The sequence below is a fragment of the Cyprinodon tularosa genome, unplaced genomic scaffold (genome assembly GCF_016077235.1).
Source record: "Cyprinodon tularosa strain WSP-4 unplaced genomic scaffold, ASM1607723v1 ctg840, whole genome shotgun sequence".
Taxonomy (NCBI): Eukaryota; Metazoa; Chordata; class Actinopteri; order Cyprinodontiformes; family Cyprinodontidae; genus Cyprinodon; species Cyprinodon tularosa.
The window spans coordinates 240744-251504 of record NW_024039608.1 but is presented as its reverse complement, the minus strand read 5'-3'; positions in this window follow the sequence as shown (position 1 = coordinate 251504).

The window sequence follows — 10761 nt, the reverse complement described above, 5'->3', positions numbered from 1 at the left end:
ACGAGGAAGTAGTGAGTAAGGGTGTGCAAATTAATCATGATATCGATGCATCGCGATTCTAATTTTTGTGATCTACTGCATTGATTCTTGAAGGCAATAATCGATTATAAAAAATAAAAAGAAATCAACAAATGAAATACATGAATGGTTGGCGCACATCAGCCAAACCAAGTGGAATACAACTTCCAGTCCAGCAGACTTGGCTGCGGATGTGTTGAAGCCCACTGCTTTTTGTCACAAGCGTGTCCGGCCGTGGGATACTGCAACGAATCATATGAAATAAAACATGGAGGACGCTATGAAAATTCGCCCCGCGGTTCCATCACATTTCAAGTCAGATGCTTGGATGCATTTTGGCTTTAAAAACAAAGAAGGTAAAAATGAAATTGATATGACGCACGTCATTTGCAAAAGGGAAAATTTCAAACATTTGAATGTTTTCATTTCATTAGTTTAAAGGACCACTGAGGCCATGTAAACGGCACTGATTATCCTTATTTTGTTATTTTAAGTTTAATGAATCCTAAGATCTTTTTGTCAGTGTGTCCATGCCAGTAATAGTAATATTTCTGTCCAGTATTTGTTTTCATGGCAACACCTCCAAAAGTCATTTCAATAAATACAGCTATGTATGAATTCAGTTGCTTTCAGTTATGTATCAATTGAAGACACTATCCAGATCATACCCAGCCAGTCAGCCACTGGTAAGGGCTGTATCTTTTTCTTACAGTGTTCAGTGAAAATATTGCGATGCATCGCAATGCATCGCAATATTTCAAGTATCATGATGCATCGTGATAGAATCGCATCGTGGCATGTGAATCGTGATTCGAATTGAATCATCACTTCTTTGCCAATACCCACCCCTAGTAGTGAGACACCCTAAACTCAGCAGTGCTTGCTATACACCTCTGCCTGGAAGAGAGATACCCCAGCTCAATGTGTCAGAGGTTGAGCAGATTTCCAAAAATGTTCTAATGAAATTTCTCTCTTCTATGGTATCAAAAAGACCCAGTATGGCAAGAAAGAGAAAAACAGGTCTAAATGACAAAGCCTTTTGGAGCAGCATCCTAATTTTTTCCTAAAATGTTGCAATCACCAGGACAAAAGGGCTTTGCTGTTTTTTCCTGTAAAAATTATTTAAATCATAAAATGAAGCGAGAACAGTTATAAAAAGATCACAGTGAAAGAAGAATTCAGGTATTGATCAGTCTAGACTGTTCTGAAGGCAGAAAGGCCTGCAAGGCCTGGATAATGAGGTGATCACCTTCAGTCCCTTACATGGAAATGCAGTATCCCTTTCTGGACACGTCAAAACAGCCAAGTTCTGTTCATCTGATAACTTATCTGGGTTCCCCATCACAGAAGAGCAAAGTAACTCAGCTGTATCACTCAAGAGGAGGATACTTGATTTCACTGCAGAAGAAAAAGACATTTGACCAAACCAACTGAAGATGCTCTGAAGAAAAGAAAAACTAATTTGACCAGACCAATTAAAGAAACTCCAATAGACGGCATAAAGGACGGCTCTAATGGTTGAACTATATTAATAATGATTTTTTAATTTGAGCTTTTCCTTGAGTCTCGCTGCTATCTCTGCTCTGTCCAGGAGTTTACAAATAAAATATCATCACACATTAGCATATTGGTGGAAAGAACATTTTCTGAGTGATCAATTTCCTGATGGTATCCTGTAGAGAGGAATGTGTGTTGATTCTGTAAAATAAAATAGCAGGTTATTAGGGATTGTCTGAAGCTAAAACCCATTAACGATTCTCCTTGGAATACTGATGACGAGTATTCCAAGATCCAATAGTATAAGGGTAGGATCCATCATGAATTGTCACAACTGATATTTTCATGGCCTCAGATAATGGACTTGTATCTGTATGTGTCCTGTTAGATCTCAGTGCTGCATTTGATACAGTTGATCATAATATTCTCTTAGAAAGACTTGAACATTTTGTAGGAATTAAAGGAACAGCGCTAGACTGGTTTAAATCTTATCTGATCAATTTCAGTTTGTTCACGTTAAAGATAAATCGTCCTCATGCTCCTGGGTTACATGTGGGATCAGTGCTAGGACCGTTCTCTTTACTATATATATGCTCCCTATCGGTAGAATTATTATTATAGGAGATTTTGCCATTATGGAATATTTTAATTACTAATATAATGGAGTACTTTTAATCTGTTTTCCCTTATGGATGAATGGAGCATTAACAATTGAAGATTGGATTTATAAAATTACTTCTTTGCCTACAAAGGTATGTGGTTATGGCTGCTTTGTTAACATTTTGACATGCTGCTACATCTGTTTTGTGCCTTGGTGTTCGCTGTGTCCATAAAATGAATAGCAGAGAATCTAAGCTTTCCAATGATGTCCAACATGTCTATATTGGTAAAAATTTTACCAGTTGAATTTTATGCATTCTGAGTTATTACCCCACTTAACATCCACCGTGTCACTGGCAACCCGGTGGTTTTAATGAGGTTAATGCTAAAATTTGAACTTAAAGTGTATTACATGATGAGATACTTTTATTTTATAATTTTTTTAAGACAGAAATGTTTAAGCCATATTTAATTAAATTCAGTTTATTTATATAGCGTCAATTCACAACATGTCATGTCAATGCGCTTTACAATTCAACCAGATCATACAGTCATACTGATTCAAAGTTTTCTATCTAAGGAAAACCAGTTGATTGCATCGACTCATTGACTGGAATGCTTGTAGTGACAGTACAGAGGAAAAACTCCCTTTTAACAGCAAGAAACTGCCAGCAGAAAGATACTCAATGTTAGCGGCCATCTGCCAAGCCCGACTTTCAAGGAGAAAGAAGCAGACGTAGAAAAAGAAGCAGAAATACAAAAGGCAACTGTAAACCAGCTCCATAGGGGGGCACCGTCCAGGAATCACGCAGCGAGGCATACGAGATCCGAGCCAACTCCCATGTCAGAGGATGGAAGAGAGCAAATCTAACCAGTCAGTCAGAGAAACAGGACTACACTGAAAAACAGGGCAATCTCCAACATCTATAAACAAAGGTGTTAATAGCAGCATCACAGCTGATATTTCTCTCCAGGATGGCACAGCCCAACAGGAACAGCCCAGATGAGAAAAAGCAGAGAGCATAGTGTCAGAGGTCGAACTAACAAATTCTGCAGTGGGAGAATAGAGACAGAATGAAGCAGAATGATGAAAAAGGGGTCCTCCATCAGTCTAAGCCTATAGAAGCATAACTATAGAGATAGCTCAGGATATCCTGAGCCACTCTAACTATAAGCTTTATCAAAAAGGAAAGTTTTAAGCCTAGTCTTAAAAGTAGATGGGGTTACTGCCTCGCAGACTAAAACTGGTAGTTGGTTCCACAGTAGAGGAGCCTGATAACTAAAAGATTCTTGATTTAACAGTAAGCCAATGATGAGAAGCTAGCATAGAATTTTCATCAGAACTCTGGCAGCAGCACTTTGGATCAGCTGAAGGCTTGTAACTGTAATTTGTGGAGTTACTCATAGTAAAGAATTACAATATGATGTAGCAAATGCTCAGTGTGAAGAGCTTAAATAATAAATAACACGGATTTCGGCCCAATTCAACTGAGGTCAAGTAAAAAGGAAGTAAGTCAAACAAAAAACTGAACTCATGATAAAGAACAGCGGCAGCCTAAATGGGGGTGGAATAACAAAGTTTCCACATGAGGGAGGCGCAATATAACAGATAAACAATAAATAAAAAAAGAAAGTCCATAAAAAACTAAAACAAATTAAACGACTCTGACTTGATTAAGGTGACAAAATAACTAAAGTAAACTTAAACAAAATTCCCCCCTCAGTTCTTGGGAAAGTGGTTTGTTCCTGGATGTTTCTACCTCCAGCTGATCTGCATTTGCAGAACTATTAAATTAAATAAACTTTGTAGTGGAGGTAGAGGGACCCACCACACTCAGCATCACCCCTGGACAGGATATCCCAGCTATATTTGTCTATAAATCCAGATTAAGCTAACCCATTACATAGATTACAGGCATGCCTTTGTTGGGATATATTGCCAAAAGACAGCCATCTAAAACCACCCCCCTTTCCTTTTTCACAAAGAGAACAAAAGATTCTCTGGAAAGTTCTGGAACTGCCCACCATATAGGCGGTCAGCTCACACATGGACCAATCAGCTGATTGAGGAGGCTGATACTTCAACAGGAAATGCCCCTACATCACTCATGGTTTAAAACTCAGAGTTCGAGCTAAATCTTTCTCTTTCCCTGGGTTCACTGTCTGCAAGGAGAGGCCCCGTTTCACATGAAATGCCAGAAGAAAGCTAACTGGAAGTAGCTTTCGTTTTTCCTGCGTCAAAATTCACGGATCGCAGTGTCCCATTGTGCATAGTGGCCGGGGAGATTGGGGAGACAGAAACCTCTGCTAAGCCACCCCCGAGGACCTCGCTACAGACATCGGCCTATCAGCAAAGGGACACCTTTGTTTGATAGTCTCCGTGAGTAAATGTTCCTCGACCTAAAAGCACATCAAGCCCTCTGCTGTAGCATCAAACTGATTGAAACTTTTCAGAGAGCGGATCCGGTGGTGGAGAAGACCCACGCGACTGGAACCGGCCCGCGTGCCCCCTTGTATTATCTTGTTTTAATTGCACTGTTATCATCATACCTGCTGCTATTCCAACGGACATTAGTGAATGTAGTAACATCTTGGACAATCTCAGAAGCCAGTTAAGCGGACTCTTAGGGTATTATTATTTTTCCTTTTTTTGTTTCTTTAAACCAGTCATTTAATCTACCTCATGTTAGTTTTCTAATAGCATGTCATGTTTGCATAGATGTTAGATTTCTGTAATCCTGAATTATTAGAAGAAGTCATTGTTTAACTTGTAGTGGTTCTCTGTTTCATATAGCGGACAACTTATCACTCAGGCCAGATCCACCGCCTTTTGGTAATAGTGTGAATAAACAGAGATGAAAGGGTTATTTTATTGATAATTAATAGCTCTGCTGATAACCTAGCCTGGGTCACTAGATTGGTGTGGATACCTGGATTTTAACAGCGGGTCCAGAAACCCTCCAGAGGTGAAAACCGCAAACCCTGGTAAGTAAGCAAATTAAAGCTGCAATTATTCAACTAAGAACATTTCAGCTCCGATTTTAAATAGGTTAAATAAATAACTAGTTAATCATTTATTGATTATCTGCAAGATATCATTTTGCAAAACATATTGGCGTCCTTGGGTGGGACTGAGACTGAAACGTCCATTGTATGAATAAAAATAAATCATACAGACTGCTTTTAGTTAAATAGCTAAAAACGCTACTCCAGGTGTGTTTGCGGTGTTGCAGCTACTGAGTCTAGCGGCTTTGAGTAAATTTAACGGCCAGTTAATTAAATGTCAGAACTAGGGCTGGGCGATATAGAAAAAAAGCTTATCGATAAAAAAAAATGCATATTGATCGATATCGATAATTATTGAAAAGATTTGAAACCATATTTTATGTGCAGCTCTGCCTGGACTTTTTATAATATTGCTAAATGATTGAATTTTAATAAAAAAACACTTCGACTTTGAATTAAATCTTTATTTAACCAACTTTTTTAACCATAACAGAATTGTTTTAAAGAAAAATAACTTAAAGGAGAAGTTCCGTTTTTTACACTTTAAGCCCATTTTCTGTAGTGTCCAGGATGAAATCGAATGATCGACACCAAAAGTTTGACAATTGCTCCTGTCTCTGCTTTTTGGCTCATTTAGAATCAACCCCTGGCTGCTTTAGAATGGCTAGCATAGAGCATGTCCGATAATGTCCTTAAAACAACCTTAAACGTTCTTTTTTAAAAATATGCTACTCACCGGGTCGTCAGCGCTGTTCAATGACGTTCCAAAAAATGTTTCGTAAAGAAAAAACGTTCCTGTAGTGTTTTATTTAGCATTTTGTAAATCCCATTGAGTTCTGTAGGAATAGTCAATATTCCGCTGCCACCGGAAACGGAAATGGGGCCTGTTTACACAGTTGTAGTCTTTTCGCTTCACTCTGTGTACTCCGACGTCGAGGTGCTAACGTCTCTGTTAAACACTTTAAAAAACTCTGAAAATGGAATACGAAAGGTGGATTCTTGATTCTCGACGTCGGAGTACACAGAGTGAAGCGAAAAGACTACAACTGTGTAAACAGGCCCCATTTCCGTTTCCGGTGGCAGCGGAATATTGACTATTCCTACAGAACTCAATGGGATTTACAAAATGCTAAATAAAACACTACAGGAACGTTTTTTCTTCACGAAACTTTTTTTGGAACGTCATTGAACAGCGCTGACGACACGGTGAGTAGCATATTTTAAAAAAAGAACGTTTAAGGTTGTTTTAAGGACATTATCGGACATGCTCTATGCTAGCCATTCTAAAGCAGCCAGGGGGTGATTCTAAATGAGCCAAAAAGCAGAGACAGGAGCAATTGTCAAACTTTTGGTGTCGATCATTCGATTTCATCCTGGACACTACAGAAAATGGGCATGAAGTGTAAAAAACCGAACTTCTCCTTTAAGAGACCTGAGTTATGTTATTAAATACTGACAAAGAATAAACTTAAGTGACCAGAAAAGTGACCAAAATAAATATAACAAATAAATAAATGCCCCCCCACCGCCGCCCCCGTTTCCTGCTTTAACCTGAGTTATTACTTTGAAGTTTCTGGCCCCTCAGCATTTTTATCTCAATTGTTAGAACTACGTGGGAAACTGCCCAGAACTGAAAATATATATATATTTTCCGAAGATTCCTCGGAGGAGAGCCGCGTCGGGGCCTACACAGCTCGTACTCCTGCGGCTGTGAGCGGCTGAGATGATAAAAAAAAAAGTTGGTTTCGTTATCAGACTGGTTTTCACTGGTTCCCGACACATTTTCTAGATGACTGTGGTTTGTTTTTGGTCCGACTTGCCATGACCGAATTACTGCCAGACTGCCGAACTACAAAAACCTTTCTTTGAAACAATTTCCTCCGCCTCTCCTTGCTGCACAGCTTCATGTGCTCTGTGTTGAGGTTTGAGAGGGCGGCGCTTGGTGACGGCGTGCCTGGGTCAGCGATTGTGATTGGTTGGGAGGAAGCAGTGACTAGCATAAACCTACATGCTAGGCTACAATGAGAAGGAAGGAAAACTGCGTTTCTTTTTTATCTAACTTTTATCGACCCTCTTTTTTTCTATTGCGCCACACGTCTATCGATCGATATATATCGTTATTGAATTATCGCCCAGCCCTAGTCAGAACTATATCCAATAGAGAATTGGTGATTTGGGACTTCAGCTGCGTGAGCTGTGAGAGCAGATTGTGGATTGGTACATCACATAGAGATTGGTATATCACAAAGAGTTCTTAAAGTCACATCAAATGGGTCAGTGTAGGCCACATTGACAGAGATTTTTGTCTCCCTTTAGTGGCAGCTTGTGTAATTACAACTAATCAGCTGATCCCAGTGTTTTGAGATCCAAATTGTGGAGTGCTCTCATTGGCGCCAACTGGTGGCGTAGGCGTGTCATTGCAACCAGATTGAAAATTCCCAGGCAAAGGCACCCTGTCTCTCCCTGGATGGTGGCTTCTGAAATTGCAGCTGATGGTTGTGTGTGTATATATGTATATAACTGCGGGTATATATATATATATAACATTTTTTTTTTATTCACCTCGGGTTTAAATCTCTCTCTCTCTCTCTCTCTCTCTGAATGAATGCTGGGAGTTTGGTGGTGGAGAGTGTGGCTGAGAGCTTGTGAGTAATCTCAAACTTTTCTTTTTTTTCTTTCTAACTGTTTACAGTGTGATTGTTTGTTAATTGTTTATTTTTGTATCCAGTTTCTCATTGCACTGTCCGAGTGCAGCACTGAGACAAAAATAGAGGATATGCGGGTCGTAGCATACGCGAGCAGGCCGCTGAGCGATGTTGAAACTAAATTTTCAGACTGTGAAAAGGCCCTCCTCTCTATGGTCTGGGCAGTGGAACACTTCCGTAGCTACAATTCACCAGCCAGTTACCTTCCTTAATAGTCAGCGTTTGAGAGAGGGAAGAGCCTGATCGCAACATGGATGATGGCGCAACAAGGCTACGACATTGAGGTAAGATATGGTCAAAACAACTGGCTGGCACTGGGACAAGGGCTAGCTAGATGTAACCACTGCGAGTGCGATACACCTCTGCCCAAACCTGACATTCCCACAGCTGTGGGAACAACGCTCTCCATCCACCGCTATTATGATGAAAACATATGCAAAGGGATCGCCAGGGCGTACACAGATGGCTGTGTGTTCATGCATGAACACCAACTCCGAGCTGGGGTAGGTATCGGTTGGGGTTGACTCCGCTGAACCAAACCAATACCGGTGTGGAGCTAAAACAAGCCAATATGCTGAAGTCGCAGCGATTCTCATCATGATCCAACAAGAAGCTGCCTTGAACCTGAGATAGCTGGTGATCTGCTCTGACTCCAACTATGCTAGGCCTAGTTTCATCTCCCACCTACCAGTTTGGAAAACTAACGGAATGAAAAATGCTAGAAACAAAGAAGTCAAGCACTCAAATCTATTCCTAGCATACGAACGACTCACCACAGATAATGACATAACCATCTATTGGAAAAAGGTCAAAGGACACTCTCGCACCCTGGGCCAAGATAAGGACGGAAACGATGAGACAGACTGCCTCTCCAGGCTGGGAGCAGAAAGTGGAACCCCCTGGGAGTTTTATGAAGAATGGGCAAACCCCGTTGAAAACCACACAGTTTGTGCTGTGACGCGACGATGGATAAGAACTAACCAAGGTGAACTCAAATACTCTAAAGAAATGCTCTGCCTTGGACGCAAACCGAAAGACCAGGACCTGTGCACCATGAAGGACCAGGACCCAATCCTGCATGCCATCCTGGAGCTGGTATCCAATGGTCCACCACCTGGACAAAGGACATTACCAGCTGGCAAATCAAAACAGCTAAAGGCATTCCGTCATAGCTTACCCCGCTTAAAAATAGAAAAAGGGTTACTGGTCTACTCCAAAGATGAACATCGCCCACTCCGATGGGTCGTTCCAACTAATCACAGTGGGATCATGTTTGCTCATGCGCATGATTTGCCTATAGCAGAACACAGAGGCTACAAAGCAACTCTACACACACTTCAACAGGAGGCTATTGGCCTTCAATGGCAAACGACACACAGGTGTATGTAAAGAGTTGCCTGACCTGCTACTAGTTTCAACCGGCCCACCCCCTTGACCGTCAGGTTTCATATCTCCTATCATCCCCAATCATCAGGACAAGTAGAGAGAATGAATTCCATGGTGGTTAACATGCTCGGGAAATACATTGACAGCCATGCTAAAGACTGTAAGAAAGGGATACAGCCCTTACCAGTGGCTGACTGGCTGGGTATGATCTGGATAGTGTCTTCATTTGATACATAACTGAAAGTAACTGTATTTATTGAAATGACTTTTGGAGGTGTTGCCATGAAAACAAATCCTGGACAGAAATATTACTATTACCGGTGTGGACACACTGACAAAAAGATCTTAGGATTCATAAAACTTAAAATAACAAAATAAGGATAATCAGTGCCATTTACATGGCCTCAGTGGTCATTTAAACCAATGAAACAAAAACATTCAAATGTCCCCTTTTGCAAATGACGTGCATCATACCAATTTCAATTTTACCTTCTTTGTTTTTAAAGCCAAAATGCATCCAAGCATCTGACTTGAAATTTGATGGAACCGCGGGGCGAATTTTCATAGTGTCCTCCATGTTTTATTTCATATGACTCGTTGCAGTATCCCACGGCCAGAAATCCTAGTGACACAAGGCAGCGGGCTTCAACACATCCGCAGCGACATCTGCTGGACTGGAAGTTGTATTCCACTTGGTTTGGCTGATGTGCCCCAACCATTCATGTATTTTGTTCATTTTTTAAAATTGAGAATCGATTCTTGCCATCAAGAATCAATGCAGTAGATCACAAGAATTAGAATCGCGATGCATCGTCATGGCGATTATTTTGCACACCCCTATACACCACAGACGTCACACCATTTGAGATGATGACAGGCAGGCAAATGACTCTTCCGCTACACCTTATCTATCAGCCAGAGGATGTTAGCGTCATGACTGCCTATACAGCACATCAATACGTTTCTGATCTAAAAGATAATCTCAAAGCAACGTTCGCATGGGCCCAAAAGAAATTAGAGGCCAGCGTCGAAGGAGCCAAGGCCTAAATGGTCTGTACTTATATAGCACTTTTTCAAGTCAGGAGACTTGAGCAAAGAACTTTACACTACATTCTACATTCAGTCATTCACCCATTCACGCACACTCACACACTGATGGTGGCAAGCTACTTTGTAGCCACAGCTGCCCTGGGGCTCGCTGACAGAAGCGGGACTGCCATACACTGGCGCCACTGGGACCTCTGACCACCATCAGTAGAAAATGCAGGTGAAGTGTCATGCACAAGGACACAACGACACTGGAAGTCAGAGGCTTGAACCGTCAATCCTTTGATTTCAGGGCAAACTCCTACATCCGACGCCACTGTCGCCCTACTATGCCTACTGTGACTGGAAAGCCACACAACCGAAGTATGAAGTGGGAGACAACATCTTCTACTTCAGGTTTGCTCAACCATCCGGTCGAGCGAAAAAGTTCCTTCCACAATGGGCTGGTCCAATCAAGATCGTGGGAAAACTCTCACCAGTGGCATATAGAATAAGGACCTCA